Source organism: Nerophis ophidion, linkage group LG21 (genome assembly GCF_033978795.1).
Source record: "Nerophis ophidion isolate RoL-2023_Sa linkage group LG21, RoL_Noph_v1.0, whole genome shotgun sequence".
NCBI classification, from domain to species: Eukaryota; Metazoa; Chordata; class Actinopteri; order Syngnathiformes; family Syngnathidae; genus Nerophis; species Nerophis ophidion.
In genome coordinates this window covers 33,032,728-33,050,832 of record NC_084631.1, presented here as the reverse complement: position 1 = coordinate 33,050,832, position 18,105 = coordinate 33,032,728, and the positions used below count along the sequence as shown (strand labels likewise).

The following is an 18,105-nucleotide window of genomic DNA, read 5'->3' as shown; positions in this document are numbered from 1 at the left end:
ACAAATAATTAAAAAAATAAAAACAGTCATAACAATAATAATTAAATAAACAATAATAATAATTATAATTAAATACATAAATACAAAATCATATCAGTATAACTAATAATTAAACAAATAAAAACAGTCATAACACTAATAATTGAATAAATAAACAATTCTAAATAAATAAATACAAAATCATTAATACAACTAATGATTAGATGAATAAAACAGTCATAAGGGACGGAGTGGCACAGTGGAAGAGTGGCCGTGCGCAACCCGAGGGTCCCTGGTTCAATCCCCACCTAGTACCAACCTCGTCACGTCCTTTGTGTCCTGAGCAAGACACTTCACCCTTGCTCCTGATGGGTGCTGGTTAGGGCCTTGCATGGCAGCTCCCTCCATCAGTGTGTGAATGTGTGTGTGAATGCGTAAATGTGGAAGTAGTGTCAAAGCACTTTGAGTAACTTGAAGGTAGAAAAGCGCTATACAAGTACAACCCATTTATCATTTATTTATAATATTTACACTAATAATGAAATAAAAAAGATAGAAATCGACACAAAACCACAGACAGTTGCATTCCTAAATGGCCTCAGAGAGCAACAACAACCAGCAAGCAAATAAAAGGCTCATCAACAACCCACATTTCAATTGTTTGGAGTTAAGTCTCTCCAATATATTTCAGAAAAGCACCCCACAGTTCTTGAAACGTTGCAGAGCAACCAAATTAAACGTACTTGTACATGAAATAAATGAGTGACATATTTAACAACATATGTATGTATTCAATGACAAGATTTTACTTAATGACACTTAAGTGATTTTCTGTCATTTGACCCTGCATATCTCTGACTTTGTGAATCCGACATCTAACCTTGCCTACTGTTTGTCTTGTCTTCATATTTTCTATCATTTCTACAACTCTTTTTTTTTTTGGTTTATCATTTGCCCATCGCTCTCGCGTTTGCCATTTTCCTTCCATTTTTTAACGTCCACTTTCCAGTCTCGGCAGGAGAGCTTTGCGCCGTCGTCGAGGATGCTTCTCCATAGTTCCTTGAGCAAGACGGCAAAAACGACATTATTCACTGGAAATAGATCAAGAACCGTCCGGCCACGCAACAAAAAATGCTTTTTTGTGACTGGAGAGTTCTCATCGCCCCTCCAGGAAATAACCGCACCTGAAACAGCGTTGGAAGCTGTGACCGCTCTCCTCGTTGCCCTCAACCCAAAGGAAATGTTGCAGTTAAGACGTGAACCTGCTGCTACCACAAATCAGCGTGCAAGAGAAGCATGGAAGGAAGTCCGTTTAAAAGAGCCACTCTTTGCCCCGCTGTCCGGTTGGATTTATTTCACCGCTTGCTGTCTGTAATGAGGAACTCCGTCCGTCCTCACCTGTCTACTCCTGGGGATGGATTTAAAATGCAATTTCAAGGTCATCTTGGACAGAACCGTTCATTTCTACGTTTATTTATTTTTTCTTAGCCTGCTGCCATTCTGCATGCTGGGCAGTGGTGGCAATTGCGGAGCTCAAAAAGATGCACTTAGTAATGCATTTTTGTTCATATTTCCACCCCTTTTAATTTCTCCCGCATATGTCGAGTTGGAATTGCCACAAAACACAATTTAAGATATTCAACACTTTACTGCCATCAGGCGGCTAAAGTGGGTATTGCAACCCCTCAAATTCGTCACGTTACTGTGTCAGGTAAACCATTACTCTCGCGCAGATCCAAAGACCTCAAAATCACACCGGGAGGAAGCAACAACATAGAAACTAGAGTCAAGTCTGTCTTTAGTGACCACTTAAGGGAAATAACGAAAGTGACCACTATCAACGGGTGACCGTCATTTTTCCGTACATGTCGACTTTTAAACAATAACAATTTTTTTATATAGTTTTGGAACCGTGCTGATGAATTTGAGACTGCTCATTGTCGCTCACCTAAACAGGATGTTGGTTCCCATTCATGCCAGACTTTTGGCGAGACCTACCCAGTCCTGGCATAGCTGCATGGTCCACCGCAAATCCCACTTAAGAAAGGACATTTCGTGTAATTTGCAAAGCCACGATACGGAGTCGGAGGGGCCACGTTAAGCCGGTGTCTGCTATGGACGAGATGTATAACTACTTTTTCTGCGGCGGAAATTTTTGTGGCCGCTGTCGGCTAGTGACCGCCGTAGACAGGTGACCACTAACGCAGGCTTGACCGTATTTCTGGACTTCACACCGCGTTCCTACCACCGATGTTGAGACTCACTTTGTGATCGTGCTCTATTCCCAAAGATCTTAACTGGCTGGTGTACGCACAGGACAGCATGTCGCAAATAATGCACAGCCTGTAACTTGTGAGATTCAGTGAAGTTAACGAGGGTTTCTGGTGAGATTCAGCACAGTTAACGAGGGATTCTAGTGGGATTCAGTCCAGATACCGAGGGATTCTACTGACATTAAGTCCAGGTAACGAGGGATTCTAATTAGATCAAGTCCAGTTAGCAAGGAATTCTAGTGAGATTCAGTGCGCTTAACGAGGAATTCTAGTGAGATCAAGTCCAGTAAACGAGGGATTCTAGTGAGATTCAGTAGAGTTAACGAGGGACTTGTGAGAATCAGTCCAGTTAACGAGGGATTTTACTAAGATTCAGTGCAGTTAATGAGGGATTTTCGTGAGATTCAGTGTAGTTAATGAGGGATTCTCGTGAGATTTAGTCCAGTTAACGAGGGATTCTAGTGAGATTCAGTGCAGTTAACGAGGGTTTCTAGTGAGATTCAGTACCGTCAACGGGGGATTCTGTTGATATTCAACTCAGTTAATGAGGGATTCTAGTGAGAGTCAGTGCTGTTAATTAAGGACTAGTGAGATTCAGTTCAGTAAACGAGGGATTCTAGTGAGATTCAGTGCAGTCTATGAGGGACTAGTAAGATTCAGTACAGTTAACAAGGGATTCTAGCGAGATTCAGTGCAGTCTATGAGGGATTCTAGCGAGATTCAGTGCAGTCTATGAGGGATTCTAGTGAGATTCAGTACAGTTAACGAGGGATTCTAGTGGGATTCAGTGCAGTTAACGAGATATTCTTGTGTGATTCAGTGCAGTTAATGAGGGATTTCAGTGAGATTCAGTAAAGTTAACGAGGGATTTTAATAAGATTCTGTACAGTTAACGAGAGATTCTTGTGTGATTCAGTGCAGTTAACGAGGGATTCTAGTGAGATTCAGTCCAGTTAACGAGGGATTTTAGTAAGATTCAGTACAGTTAAAGAGGGATTCTAGTAAGATTCAGTGCAGTTAATGAGGGATTCTAGTGAGATTCAGTCCAGTTAACGAGGGATTCTAGATAGTACTTTATTTATTCCGTCAGGAGAGTTCCTTCAGGAAAATTACAATTTTCAGAACAATCCCATTCAAGATCAGACAAACATTACTGGGAGACAGAACAGGATCGCTGACGGGTCTGCCGGCTTCCAGCGCCCCTTACAAAAAAGATGACATACAGGTAAACAGGGGTGGGGGGGGGAATAGAACATTAAAATAAAATTAAAATACAATTCTAGTGAGATTCAGTGCAGTCTATGAGGGATTCCAGTGAGATTCAGTACAGCAAACGAGGGATTCTAGTGAGATTTAGTGCCGTTAACGAGGGATTGTAATGAGATTCAGTACAGTGAACGAGGGATTCTAGTGAGATTCAATACCGTCAACAGGGGAATCTGTTGATATTCAACTCAGTTAATGAGGGATTCTAGTGAGAGTCAGTGCTGTTAATTAAGGACTAGTGAGATTCAGTTCAGTAAACGAGGGATTCTAGTGAGATTCAGTGCAGTCTATGAGGGACTAGTAAGATTCAGTACAGTTAACAAGGGATTCTAGTGAGATTCAGTGCAGTTAATAAAGGACTAGTGAGATTCAGTTCAGTTAACGAGGGATTCTAGTGAGATTCAGTGCAGTCAACGAGGGATTCTAGTGAGATTCAGTACAGTTAACGAGGGATTCTAGTGAGATTCAGTACAATTAACGAGGGATTCTAGTGAGATTCAGTGCAGTTAACGAGGGTTTCTAGTGAGATTCAGTACCGTCAACCGGGGATTCTATTGATATTCAACTCAGTTAATGAGGGATGTCTAGTGAGAGTCAGTGCTGTTAATTAAGGACTAGTGAGATTCAGTGCAGTAACGAGGGACTCTAGTGGGATTCAGTACAGTTAACGAGGGATTCTAGTGAGATTCAGTGCAGTTAATAAAGGACTAGTGAGATTCAGTTCAGTTAACGAGGGATTTTAGTGAGATTCAGTGCAGTAATGAGGAACTCTAGTGAGATTCAGTGCAGTCAGTGGGGGATTCTAGTGAGATTTAGTGCCGTTAACGAGGGATTCTAGTGAGATTCAGTACAGTTAACGAGGGATTCTAGAGAGATTTAGTCCAGTTAACGAGGGATTCTAGTGAGATTCAGTGCAGTTAACGAGGGTTTTTAGTGAGATTCAGTACCGTCAACCGGGGATTCTATTGATATTCAACTCAGTTAATGAGGGATTTCTAGTGAGAGTCAGTGCTGCTAATTAAGGACTAGTGAGATTCAGTTCGGTAAACGAGGGATTTTAATGAGATTCAATGCAGTAACGAGGGACTCTAGTGGGATTCAGTACAGTTAACGAGGGATTCTAGTGAGATTCAGTACAGTTAAAGAGGGATTCTTTGGAAATTCAGTACAGTTAACAAGGATTTTAGTGAGATTCAGTGCAAGTTAACGGAGGATTCTAGTGATATTTAGTCCAGTTAACAAGGGATTGTAGTGGGATTCAGTACAGTTAATGGGGGATTCTTGTGAGATTCAGTATAATTATTGAAGGATTCTACTGAGATTAAAAGTACAGTTAACGAATGACTCTAGTGGGATTCAGTGCCCAAAATAGCTGATGGGCAATTGACGCTGTTTGAAACATTCTCAGTTCCTAAAAACTTGCTTGTGAGTCTAAGGACTTAGTCATGCATTCAGGCTTGTGACTCACCGTGGCCTTGTCCTCACGTACTTACAAACCGGGAGCACAAAAACAGTCCAAGAGAAGCAACTAACAATTTGCAGTCACGTTGTTCTCACGAGAGGCCAGAGTGTTTCAACTGGATCCTTTTAAGGAACACATTTCCAGAAAGCTAAGGACCAGGGGGCCGGACTTTTCTTTATATTGTTTTTATTTTCAATACCAGCATCCTCTCTAGTGGAAATTGTTTTTAGTAGTTTTTTTTGTAAAAGTTACAAAGTAATGAATAAAATAGCCCCTTGTTACGGAAAATACAAAGTTTGGACTTTAGAGAAATAAATTAGAGGTGTCAATTATCTTTTTTTAATTTGTAACGATTCTTAAAAAATAATAATTATCTATTATGTTTTTAATCTGTCATTTTCAGACACTCAGTGCAAAAAAATTGAAGCGTCATCATTGATTTTTTTTACACTGAAATTTTACACACTGAATTAGTTGACACTCAATTTTTATACACTGAATTTTCATCAACTGTTTTTTTTTACAGTGAAATTTAAAACACTGAATTTCAGAGTATAAAAAATCAGAATAAAAAAAAAACTGCATTCAAATTTGGTATCAACAAATTCAGTGTAAAATTTCTGAGTACAATTTTTTTCAGCATTGATTTTTTTTGTTTAAAAAATTAAGTGAATACAATTCAGTGTAAGAAAATTCAACATCGACACTGATTTTTTTTTACAGTGAAATTTAAAACACTGAATTTCAGAGTGTTACATTTTTAAATAACAAAATTCAGTGTAAAAAAATTCTGTGTTTAAAAAAAATCTGTGAAATTCTTTACACTTAATTTATTTTTCCAATTGCAATTTTCCAATTTTCTTACACAAGCATTTAGCCATAAATTGTTTTCAATGAAATTGTCAGCATAGTTTGATGTAAAAAAAATGTTGCACAAAATTCGAGTGCAAAAAATTCAGTTTCATAAAATCAGTGTAAAAAAAAATCAGTGTTTTAAAAATTCAGTGTCAACAAATTCAGTGTAAAATTTCAGTGTGAAAAAAAAACGGCATTGATTTTTTTGTTTGTAAATAAATTGAATACAATTTAGTGTAAGAAAATTCAAGCGTCGACACTGATTTTTTTACAGTGAAATTTAAAACACTGAATTTCAGAGTATAAAAATTCTGAATCCAAAATTTCAATGTAAAAAAAATTCAGTGTCTAAAAAATGTTTGTGTCTAAAAAAAAATGTACACTTAATTTATTTTTTGCACTGAATTTTTTAAAATATTTCCAATGTTCTTACACTGAATTTTTAAACAAGCATTTATCCAACATATAGAGTTTTAAAATTAAATTGTCAGCATAATTTGATGTAAAAAATAAACATAATTTAAAAAATTTTGAGTGCAAAAATTCCGTTACATAAATTCAGTGTCAAAAAAATTCAGTGTAATAAAATTCAGTATCAACACATTAAGTGTAAGATTTCAGTGTAAAAAAAATCAGCATTGATTATTTGGTTTAAAAAGTAAATGAATACAATTTAGTGTAAGAAAATTCACGCGTCGACACTGATTTTTTTTACAGTGAAATTGAAAACACAGAGTAGAAAAATTCTGAATCCAAAAATTCAGTGTCTAAAAAAATTTTGTGTATAAGAAAAAGTGCATTTTTTCTACACCTAATTTATTTTTTGCACTGAATTTTTTTAATGTTTCCAATTTTCTTACACTGAATTTTTAAACAAGCGTTTATCCAACATATAGATTGTTTTAATGAAATTTTCAGCATAATTTGATGTAAAAAAAATATAATTTCAAAAAATTCAAGTGCAAAAATTCCGTTACATAAATCCAGTGTCAAAAAAGTTCAGTGTATAAAAATTCAGTATCAACAAATTCAGTGTAAGATTTCAGTGTAGAGAAAAAAAAATCAGCATTGATTTTTTTGGTTTAAAAATTAAGTGAATACAATTTAGTGTAAGAAAATTCAAGCGTCGACACTGATTTTTTTTCAGTGAAAGTTAAAACACTGAATTTCAGAGTAAAAAAATTCAGTGTCTAAAAAATGTTTGTGTATAAAAAGAGATTTATTCTTTTACACTTTATTTTTTGCACTGAATTTTTAAAAATATTTCTAATTTTCTTACACTGAATTTTTAAACAAGCATTTACCCAACATATAGATTTTTTAAATTAAATTGTTAGCATAATTTGATGTAAAAAAATAATAATTTGCAAAAATTCGAGTGCAAAAATTCCATTACATAAATATAGTGTCAAAAAAATTCAGTGCATAAAAATTCAGTATCAACAAATTCAGTGTAAGATTTCAGTGTAAAAAAAAATCAGCATTGATTTTTTGGTTTAAAAAGTAAATGAATACAATCTAGTGTAAGAAAATTCAACCGTCGACACTGATTTTTTTTACAGTGAAATTGAAAACACAGAATTTCAGAGTAAAAAAATTCAGTGTCTAAAAAATGTTTGTGTATAAAAGAGATTTATTCTTCTACACTTTATTTTTGCACTGAATTTTTTAAAATATTTCTAATTTTCTTACACTGAATTTTTAAACAAGCATTTACCCAACATATAGATTTTTTAAATTAAATTGTTAGCATAATTTGATGTAAAAAAATTATAATTTGAAAAAATTTGAGTGCAAAAATTCCGTTACATAAATATAGTGTCAAAAAAATTCAGTGCATAAAAATTCAGTATCAACAAATTCAGTGTAAGATTTCAGTGTAAAAAAAAAATAAATTGGTTTAAAACGTAAATGAATACAATTTAGTGTAAGAAAATTCACGCGTCGACACTGATTTTTTTTACAGTGAAATTGAAAACACAGAGTATAAAAATTCTGAATCCAAAAATTCAGTGTCTAAAAAAATTTTGTGTATAAGAAAAAGTGAATTTTTTCTACACCTAATTTATTTTTTGCACTGAATTTTTTAAATGTTTCCAATTTTCTTAAACTGAATTTTTAAACAAGCGTTTATCCAACATATAGATTGTTTTAATGAAATTTTCAGCATAATTTGTTGTAAAAAAAAATATAATTTCAAAAAATTCAAGTGCAAAAATTCCGTTACATAAATCCAGTGTCAAAAAAGTTCAGTGTATAAAAATTCAGTATCAACAAATTCAGTGTAAGATTTCAGTGTAGAGAAAAAAAAATCAGCATTGATTTTTTTTGTTTAAAAATTAAGTGAATACAATTTAGTGTAAGAAAATTCAAGCGTCGACACTGATTTTTTTTCAGTGAAAGTTAAAACACTGAATTTCAGAGTAAAAAAATTCAGTGTCTAAAAAATGTTTGTGTATAAAAAGAGATTTATTCTTTTACACTTTATTTTTTGCACTGAATTTTTAAAAACATTTCTAATTTTCTTACACTGAATTTTTAAACAAGCATTTACCCAACATATAGATTTTTTAAATTAAATTGTTAGCATAATTTGATGTAAAAAAATTATAATTTGAAAAAATTTGAGTGCAAAAATTCCGTTACATAAATATAGTGTCAAAAAAATTCAGTGCATAAAAATTCAGTATCAACAAATTCAGTGTAAGATTTCAGTGTAAAAAAAAATCAGCATTGATTTTTTGGTTTAAAACGTAAATTAATACAATTTAGTGTAAGAAAATTCAAGCGTCGACACTGATTTTTTTTTACAGTGAAATTGAAAACACAGAGTATAAAAATTCTGAATCTAAAAATTCAGTGTCTAAAAAAATTTTGTGTGTAAGAAAAAGTGAATTTTTTCTACACCTAATTTATTTTTTGCACTGAATTTTTTAAATGTTTACAATTTTCTTACACTGAATTTTTAAACAAGCATCTATCCAACATATAGATTGTTTTAATGAAATTTTCAGCATAATTTGATGTAAAAAAAATGTAATTTCAAAAAATTCGAGTGCAAAAATTCCGTTACATAAATTCAGTGTAAAAAAATTCAGTGTAAGATTTCAGTGTAAAAAAAAAAAAAATCAGCATTGATTTTTTGGTTTAAAAATTAAGTGAATACAATTTAGTGTAAGAAAATAAAAGCGTTGACGCTGATTTTTTTTACAGTGAAATTTAAAACAGAATTTCAGAGTATAAAAATTCTGAATCTAAAAATTCAGTGTCTAAAAAAATGTGTATAAAAAAAGGGAATTTTTTTTGCGCTGAATTAAAAAAAATATTTCTAATTTTCTTACACTGAATTTTTAAACAAGCATTTACCCAACAAATAGTTTCCAATAAATTTGTCAGCAATATTTGATGTAAAAAAAAAAAAAAAAATCATCTCACAAAATTGAAATTCCGTTACATAAATTGCCCAAAAAAAAAAAGTTTTCGTCTTAAAGAGACAAATTGACCTCCATGCGCTGCAGCAAATCAGCGTGCGTCCAAACAGGCTTTTAATGGAGTGTTTATAATCACCTACATGCATAATTTCCCAGCCAAACTTGGGCCTTTGAAAGCAATCACTGTAATGTTCCTTCAATCAGAGCGGCTCTGGGGCCAGTAATTGCTTTTACAACGTTATTACTTTTACGGCCCCTCACTTATCGCAGCGCCACAGATAGAATATTGCCCCTCGCCAGCCCGGGCTGGTGAATTGATGGAAAAGGAAACAATTGAATTACCCCGGAGATTCCACGCCGGCGGCACGAAGCGCCCCACGTTATCTCAGCTTTTGGGAATTCCGCTTTTTTTTTTTTTGTTCGGAAATATTCCCGCAACTGGGGCGCGTTCGCTCATTTCCAGGTGCGTTTTTTTTAAATTGCAAAATGTAAGAGATAAGGATGTCCTTCGTCAAGCTTAATTGTGGGAGTCAGCAACAGGAAGTGTTACTTATGGCAGAGACAGTTATGATTGGAAGCACTTGCTTTCTCATTTCCAGGGATTGTGTCGATCTCTGGTTTTGGACTAGCTCAGGGGTAGGGAACCTATGGCTATAGAGCCAGATGTGGCCCTTTTGATGACTGCATCTGGCTCTCGGATAAATCTGAGCTGACATTGCTTAACAGGATAAGTATTGAATAATTCCACTTGTAATCACAGTGTTAAAAACAACGTTAAAAATATAAAACATTCTCATGCATTTTTATGTTCAAGAAGTTGCGTTAATGGTAAGAAGTAATTTATTTATTATTGGTTGGGGGGGGGCTTGCCCTCCTGGGGGTCCTTCAGACCACCAAGAGCCTGTTTTAGGGTTCCAATATTGTTTTATTTTATTTTTCTCTCAGTTGCTTTACAGCAATTGCCGTTTTCTCTTTCGTCCTCACTTGCGCTCTGGCTCCAGCCCCAACCCTGTCTCTCCTCCTGGCTGTTGCTTATAACAGAGCGACAGGTGATTAGATAAAAAGGCCCAGGTGGGCCGTCTACGCACCTGTCGTTGATTTCGAGGCCGGTCCTGGCAACATCCTGTTTTGCTGCAGGCCCGCAGGCCACAACCCCTCCACAGTTAGCTTCAGAATAACAATGTTATTACAAAGAATAAGAGACTTATTATACTCTGGAAATATTGGTCTTACTTAAAAAATGCCCGCGTTTAGTTGTGTTCAGTGTTAAAAAAAAATATTATATGGCTCTTAGGGAAAAACATTTTAAGATATTTGGCTTCTTGGCTCTCGCAGCCAAAAAGGTTCCCGACCCCTGGACTAGCTTGTAACGCAAATTTATGCTCACAAAAAAAAAAAAAAAAAAGTTGAGGGGCACAGAGGCTGAATTCTTGTGCTGTGACCCGCCTACTTTTATAGTGTTGTTGTTTTTTTTAATTCAGTGGCTTTCGCACTTGCTTTTCATTTCCAGGGATTGTGTCGATCTCTGGTTTTGGACTAGCATGTAACGCAAATGTATTCTCGTAAAAAAAAAAAGAAAGCTGAGAGATGGGGATGTTGAATTCTAGTGCTGCCACCCGCCTGCTTTTTTATTGTTTTTTTTGTTTTTGTTTTGATTCGGTGGCTTTCGCGCTGGCTGTCTCATTTCCAGGGATCTGAATTCTAGTGCTGCCATCCGCCTACTTTTTTGTTTATTTTTATTGTATTGTTTTTGATTCGGTGGCTTTTGCACATGCTTTCTCATTTCCAAGGATTGTGTCGATCTCTGGCTTTGGACTAGCATGTAACGCAAATTTAACCTCGCAAAAAAAAAAAAAAAAAAGATGAGAGGCGCGGATGCTGAATTCTAGTGCTGCCACCCGCCTGCTTTTTTATTTTTTATTTCTTTATTTTTTTTGACTTGGTGGCTTTTGCACTTGCTCTCTCATTTTCAGTGATTGTTTCGATCTCTGGCTTTGGACTAGCTTGTAACGCAAATGTATGCTTGCAAAAAAATACTAAAAAAAATGAGAGTCTTGGAAGTTCAATACTAGTGCTGCCAACCGCCTGCTTTTTTATTGGTTTGTTTTTTTAATTTTCGCATTTGCTCTCTCATTTCCAAGGATTGTGTCGATCTCTGGCTTTGGACTAGCATCTAACGCAAATTTAACCTCGCAAAAAAACACAAAAAAAAGGTGAGAGGCGCGGAGGCTGAATTATAGTGCTGCCCCCGCCTGCTTTTTTATTGGTTTGTTTTGTTTTTTATGATTCGGTGGCTTTTTTTTAATTGTAAGAGATAATGATGTCCTTCGTCAAGCTTAATTGTGGGAGTCAGCAACAGGAAGTGTTTCTTATGGCAGGAACAATTATGATTGGCTGGACATATAAGGGCTAGGTGTAAAGGACCGGACTCGAACCCTTCAAGAAGCACTTGCTTTCTCATTTCCAGAGATTGTTTCGATCTCTGGCTTTGGACTAGCTCGTAACGCAAATCTATGCTTGCAAAAAAAAAACTGAGAGGCTTGGAGGCTGAATTCTAGTGCTGCCACCCGCCTGCTTTTTTATTGCTTTTTTTTTTGTTTTTTTGATTCGGTGGCTTTCGCACTTGTTCTCTCATTTTCAGGGACTGTTTCGATCTCTGGCTTTGGACTAGCTCGTAACGCAAATCTATGCTCGCAAAAAAAAACGAAAAAAAAAACTGAGAGGCTTGGAAGCTGAATTCTAGTGCTGCCACCCGCCTGCTTTTTTATTGGTTTGTTTTTTTATTTTCGCATTTGCTCTCTCATTTCCAAGGATTGTGTCGATCTCTGGCTTTGGACTAGCATGTAACGCAAATTTAACCTCGCAAAAAAACCCCAAAAAAAGCTGAGAGGCGCGGAGTCTGAATTCTAGTGTTGCCACCCGCCTGCTTTTTCATTGGTTTGGTTTGTTTTTTATGATTCAGTGGCTTTTTTTTAATTGCAAAATGTAAGAGATGATGATGTCCTTCGTCAAGCTTAAATGTGGGAGTCAGCAACAGGAAGTGTTACTTATGGCAGGAACGATTGTGATTGGCTGGACATATAAGGGCTTGGTGTAAAGGACCGGACTCAAGCCCTTCAAGAAGCACTTGCTTACTCATTTCCGGGGATTGTTTCGATCTCTGGCTTTGGACTAGCTCGTAAAGCAAATCTATGCTTGCAAAAAAAAAAAACTAAAAAAAACAGAGTCGAGGAGGCTGAATTCTAGTGCTGCCACCTGCCTGCTATTTTATTGGTTTGTTTTTTTATTTTCGCACTTGCTTTCTCAATTCCAGGGATTGTGTCGATCTCTGGCTTTGGACTAGCTTTGTAACGCAAATTTATGCTCGCAAAAAAAAACAGGCACGGAGGCTGAATTCTAGTGCTGCCACTTGCCTTCTTTTTTATTTTATTTATTTATCTATTTTTTATTCGATGGCTTTCACACTTGCTTTTTCATTTCCAGGGATTGTGTCGATCTCTGGCTTTGGACAAGCATGTAACACAAATTTATACTCGCAAAAATTTTTTTAAATAGCTGAGAAACAGCTCGTAACTCAAAATACTTGTGAATTGAGGCAATGTGTGGCCAGATTAACGACATTTGACTCATTTCTTTGTCTGCCAGTTTTTTATTGGACGTCAAAAACCAAAGAAATTCAGTTCAAATTCTTGAGGTTGCATCTCTTGGTTCTGTTGTTTTTCAAATAGGGGCGAGATATTCCCAGTGTGTCATTTTGCAGACATGGAAAGTTTTCCCCGCTAACGAGAGGTATGTCCTTAGTTGGGTGAGTCGGGAAAGTTCTCTCCAGGAGAGCGTCCTGAAGTTTATATGAGGATGGGAGACTTTCAAGTTATCAGCCGACTTCCTGGTTCTTCTGCATATTTCAAGACGCAGATTCCGTCCTTCCTCGGCACGTTTTAAGATATCAGCGAGGCGCAGCTCGCCATCTCGTCTATAATGGAACAGACCGCGGCTTAACTTCCTGGAGACTCCACTCCTCACAGGCGAGGGAGAACTTTCCCGTCTTGGCTCTTCGGTTTCCGCGTAAAGCGATCCATCGAACTTGCAGTTTAATCTTCTTTGTCATCGGCACTACTCGCAACTTATCCAAAATATTCCGTTTTTAAGGGCCGTTACCAAATTAGTCTGAATGTATTTCACCCCGCTGACTTTGAAAAACCTCAAAAACTATTTTTTTTTTGCTCGTTTTCGTCTTTGTTCGCCGGGATTGTCGTAAGAAATGCTTTTCATTTGGCACAGAATAGTTTCCTGTGTGCGCTCCTTTGCGAGGGGGTCAGAAAAAGAGATTTTTCTTTCTCTAAAAAAAAAAAAAAAAAAAAAGACGCCCACTGAATGAGAAAAAAAAAAATCTGATGAAGACTCAGACGCACTCGGGCGAGCTCAGTGTGGCTTCTTTAAACAGACCCAACGGCCTAGAAGTCAAACGGAAATAAAGCGGGATGAGAGAGGACTGTGTAACTTCAAAGTATCTCTAAAAAAAAAAAAGACTATCAACAGACAAAAAAAACTTTTTTTGTACAGAGATATATTTTTATGAAAATACATTTGTAATATAAAATGGAAAAAAAAATGGATTGACATATGTACTTTTTCCATTATTGTAGTACAAACGCTAGTGGGGGGAGTACATGGAAAACTATATATATAAATATATATATGAATAATTCTATATATAAATATATACAAATCAAATTGAAACAAGGCTCTTTTGTATGTGTAAAAAAGATTGTACATAAAAGTTTACATACGTATTGTACATATGTAAGACCCACCATGGCTTGTCCGCAATATATAAAATGTATTTTATCTGTCTGTATATGATGCTTTGCAATGTGTCTAAGCTTATTCTACTTTCTTGAACTTGAAACTTATTTTGAAGGTTTTGGAATAAAATATTTTGAAAAAGATACTTTTCAACCGAGCATTTGTTATACTCAAGCATGTATTCCCCCCCCCCCCCCACCCACCCCCCCCCCATTGGAGGTCCCACTCTCTATTTACTATTCTGTTCCAGGACAAAACACAATGAGTACACCTTTTGTTGTTTTCTTGCCACATACAAACACATTGTATCTTATTGGGTTTCGATGGTGAGGAGAGGTGCCAGGACGGAGATGGAGGGGCAGCAAGGAGGACTAAAGCACTTAAGCAGAGGGACGATCGAGGGTAAGTCCACCAGACTTTGTAGGGTCCTTCTCTCCAACGTTGGTATGGCGGCTGTTTGTACCTAATCCATGCACTTATATATGTAATACATCTTTAATAACTGCTACTTTTCCTGACAAAGTAAAAATCGATAAATTTATTCCAGTTTATAAATCAAATTTGATTTGATCGACATAAGGTAAGTCACATGTGCCTGTATAATGTAACAAGATGTGAATCTTACAACGATGATTACGATTCTTAGTAGATAATTAGTTAATAGATTAATTAGAATATTTGGCAAGCTAGGTAATGTTTGCTGTGGTCTGGAACAACATGGCACTCAAACAACTATCTGAATAGCAGCCAATATTACACACAGATAATGTGTCATGAGACATGCAACACTAACTTATACACAAAGAGGATACAAGTAAAGGAAATTAAATGACTTCAAATACACCTACAAACGAGGCATAATGATGCAATATGTACATACAGCAAGCCTAAATAGCATGTTAGCATCTATTAGCTAACATGACCAAGTATGCCTGTTTGGCGCTCCACACCTGCTCAGTGGTTTTGTGGTTAGAGTGTCCGCCCTTAGATCGGTAGGTTGTGAGTTCGAACCCCCGCCGAGTCATACCAAGGACTATAAAAATGGAACCCATTACTCCCTGCTTGGCACTCAGCATCAAGGGTTGGAATTGGGGGTTAAATCACCAAAAATTATCCCCGGGCGTGGCCACCGCTGTTGCTCACTGCTCTCCTCACCTACCAGGGGTTGAACAAGGGGGATGGGTCAAATGCAGAGGACACATTTTTACTACACCGTGTGTGGCTATCATTGGAACTTTAACTTTAACAAGTCAATAACAGCAACAAAGCTCACCTTTGTGCATTAACGCACAGTATAAAATGTTTGGTGGACAAAATGAGACAAAGAAGGAGTGAAAGATTTTACATGCAAACAAACTGTTACGTCACGATCCAGACTATGGTGAGTTCAAGAACCTGCCGAAATTAGTAGGACAAAACGATGTTCACCAAATCCTCCCATCAGTGAAGCATACAGCAGACATAATAAACAGTGGGCTTTCTAACAATTGGAAAGGTTTTGTTTAATGTTTGTACTAAAACTAAATATGTATTTTCCCCACCTTTTTCCATTTTCAATCCTTTTTTTAAAAAGCTCCAGGGAGCCACTAAACAGCCGCGGGTTGCTGACCCCCGATATAACCCATTAGAACAAGCGTGTCCAAACTGTTCGACTTGGCGGCCACATTGGGCTAAAATGCTTGCAATTTATAGCTTTTTTAAAATCACCTCTATCTAATAAGTTATTTTTCTAATACATTTTTATTCTTTACTCTCTTCTACTTATGCAGCTTATTCGGTGGCCTTTGACCTATGACATCACAGAATAGAAAGTACCGTATTGATCCCTGGGGGAAATTCAGCACTACAGTTGACTCACAATAGACGATAAACGCTTAGGTATTTTTTTACATGTGAATAATAAAAACACAGTCTATTATACAGCATTATTCACATGTGAATAACATAAATACAGTCTATAATACAGCATTATTCACATGTGAATAACATAAGTACAGTCTATTATGCAGCATTATTCACATGTGAATTATATAAATACAGTCTATTATGCAGCATTATTCACATGCGAATAACATAAATACAGTCTACTATACAACATTACTCACATGTGAATAACATAAATACAGTCTATAATACAGCATTATTCACATGTGAATAATATAAATACAGTCTATTATGCAGCATTATTCACATGTGAATTATATAAAAACAGTCTATTATGCAGCATTATTCACATGTGAATAACATAAATACAGTCTACTATACAACATTACTCACATGTGAATAACATAAATACAGTCTATAATACAGCATTATTCACATGTGAATAATATAAATACAGTCTATTATGCAGCATTATTCACATGTGAATTATATAAATACAGTCTATTATGCAGCATTATTCACATGTGAATAACATAAATACAGTCTACTATACAACATTACTCACATGTGAATAACATAAATACAGTCTATTATGCAGCATTATTCACATGTGAATTATATAAAAACAGTCTACTATACAGCAGTATTCACATGTAAATAACATAAATACCGTCAATTATACAGCATTATTCACATGTGAATAATATAAATACAGTATTATACTAGGGATGCACCGATTAATCGGTAACCGAATATATTTGGCCGAATATGGCAAAAAAAGCCGCATTCGGCCTTCGGTGGAATGAGTTAAGAACAAGGCCGAATAGTGGCGTGTGACGCAATTGTTTGACGCGGAGACGCAATCAACCAACGTGTGGTGACGCGGTGACGTTGGGATGTTGTGTACCTGTATAAGTGTATGAGGTTACAAGCACACACTTATTGAGATTTAGTGGGGCCTCTGTTTACATTATTAGCCTGTTGTGTAGGCTACCTGTATAAGTGTAAGAGGTTACAAGCACACACTTAATTGAGATTTACTTGAGCCTTCTGTTTACATTATTAGCATATCTACTGTGGCTAAGCAGACGTTTGCTAAAAGGACAATAATTCATTTGTTGTTAGTTTATCCACTTTAATGCACTTTATTTTTTTTTGGAATGCATGTTTTGTTTGAAGGCCTAATATAACCGAAAAACTTTGTGCTTTTATTGAAAAGCAAAGGCTACTGGAATATTAAAAAAATGTCAATATTCAATAAAAAATTACTTTATTTGAAAAACATGTCTAAATATTTATTCTAGGTTATTTATGCAATATAAAAAAAATTGTGAAAAACTGCATTCATTATTCGGTATTCGGTATTCGGCCTTCGGCCAAGCGTTTAAGTTTTTTTCGGCTTCGGCTTCGGCCACAAATTTTCATTTTGGTGCATCCCTATATTATACAGCATTATTCACTTGTGAATAATACATACAGTCTATAATACAGTATTATTCACATGTGAATAACATAAATACAGTCTATTATATAGCATTATTTACATGTGAATAATATAAAAACAGTCTATTATACAGCATTATTCACATGTGAATAATACATACAGTCTATAATACAGCATTATTCACATGTGAATAACATAAATACAGTCTATTATATAGCATTATTTACATGTGAATAATATAAAAACAGTCTATTATGCAGCATTATTCAAATGTGAATAACATAAATACAGTATATTATATAGCATTATTTACATGTGAATAATATAAAAACAATCTATTATACGGCTTTATTCACAGGTGACTAATATAAATACAGTCTATTATACAGCCTTATTCACATGTGCATAACATTAATACAGTCCATTATACAGCATTATTCACATGTGAATAACATACAGTCCACTATACAGCATTATTCACATGTAAATAATAAAATTACAGTCTATTATAATGCATTATTCACATGTGAATGACATAAATACAGTCTATTATATAGCATTATTTACATGTGAATAATATAAAAACAGTCTATTATGCAGCATTATTCAAATGTGAATAACATAAATACAGTATATTATATAGCATTATTTACATGTGAATAATATAAAAACAATCTATTATACGGCTTTATTCACAGGTGACTA

At 35.4% G+C, this 18,105-nt stretch overlaps 1 protein-coding gene across 1 annotated transcript in view; it reads left to right on the top strand.

Moving 5' to 3' along the window:
- The window catches only part of csmd2 (CUB and Sushi multiple domains 2), an 819,059-nt gene extending 804,854 nt beyond the window's left edge, over window positions 1-14,205 (top strand). Inside the window, exon 72 of the mRNA XM_061882497.1 lies at window positions 989-14,205. The gene's annotated coding sequence lies outside the window, so the exon portion shown is untranslated. The remainder of the gene's footprint in view (window positions 1-988) is intronic.
- The last annotated feature ends 3,900 nt before the right edge of the window (window positions 14,206-18,105 follow it).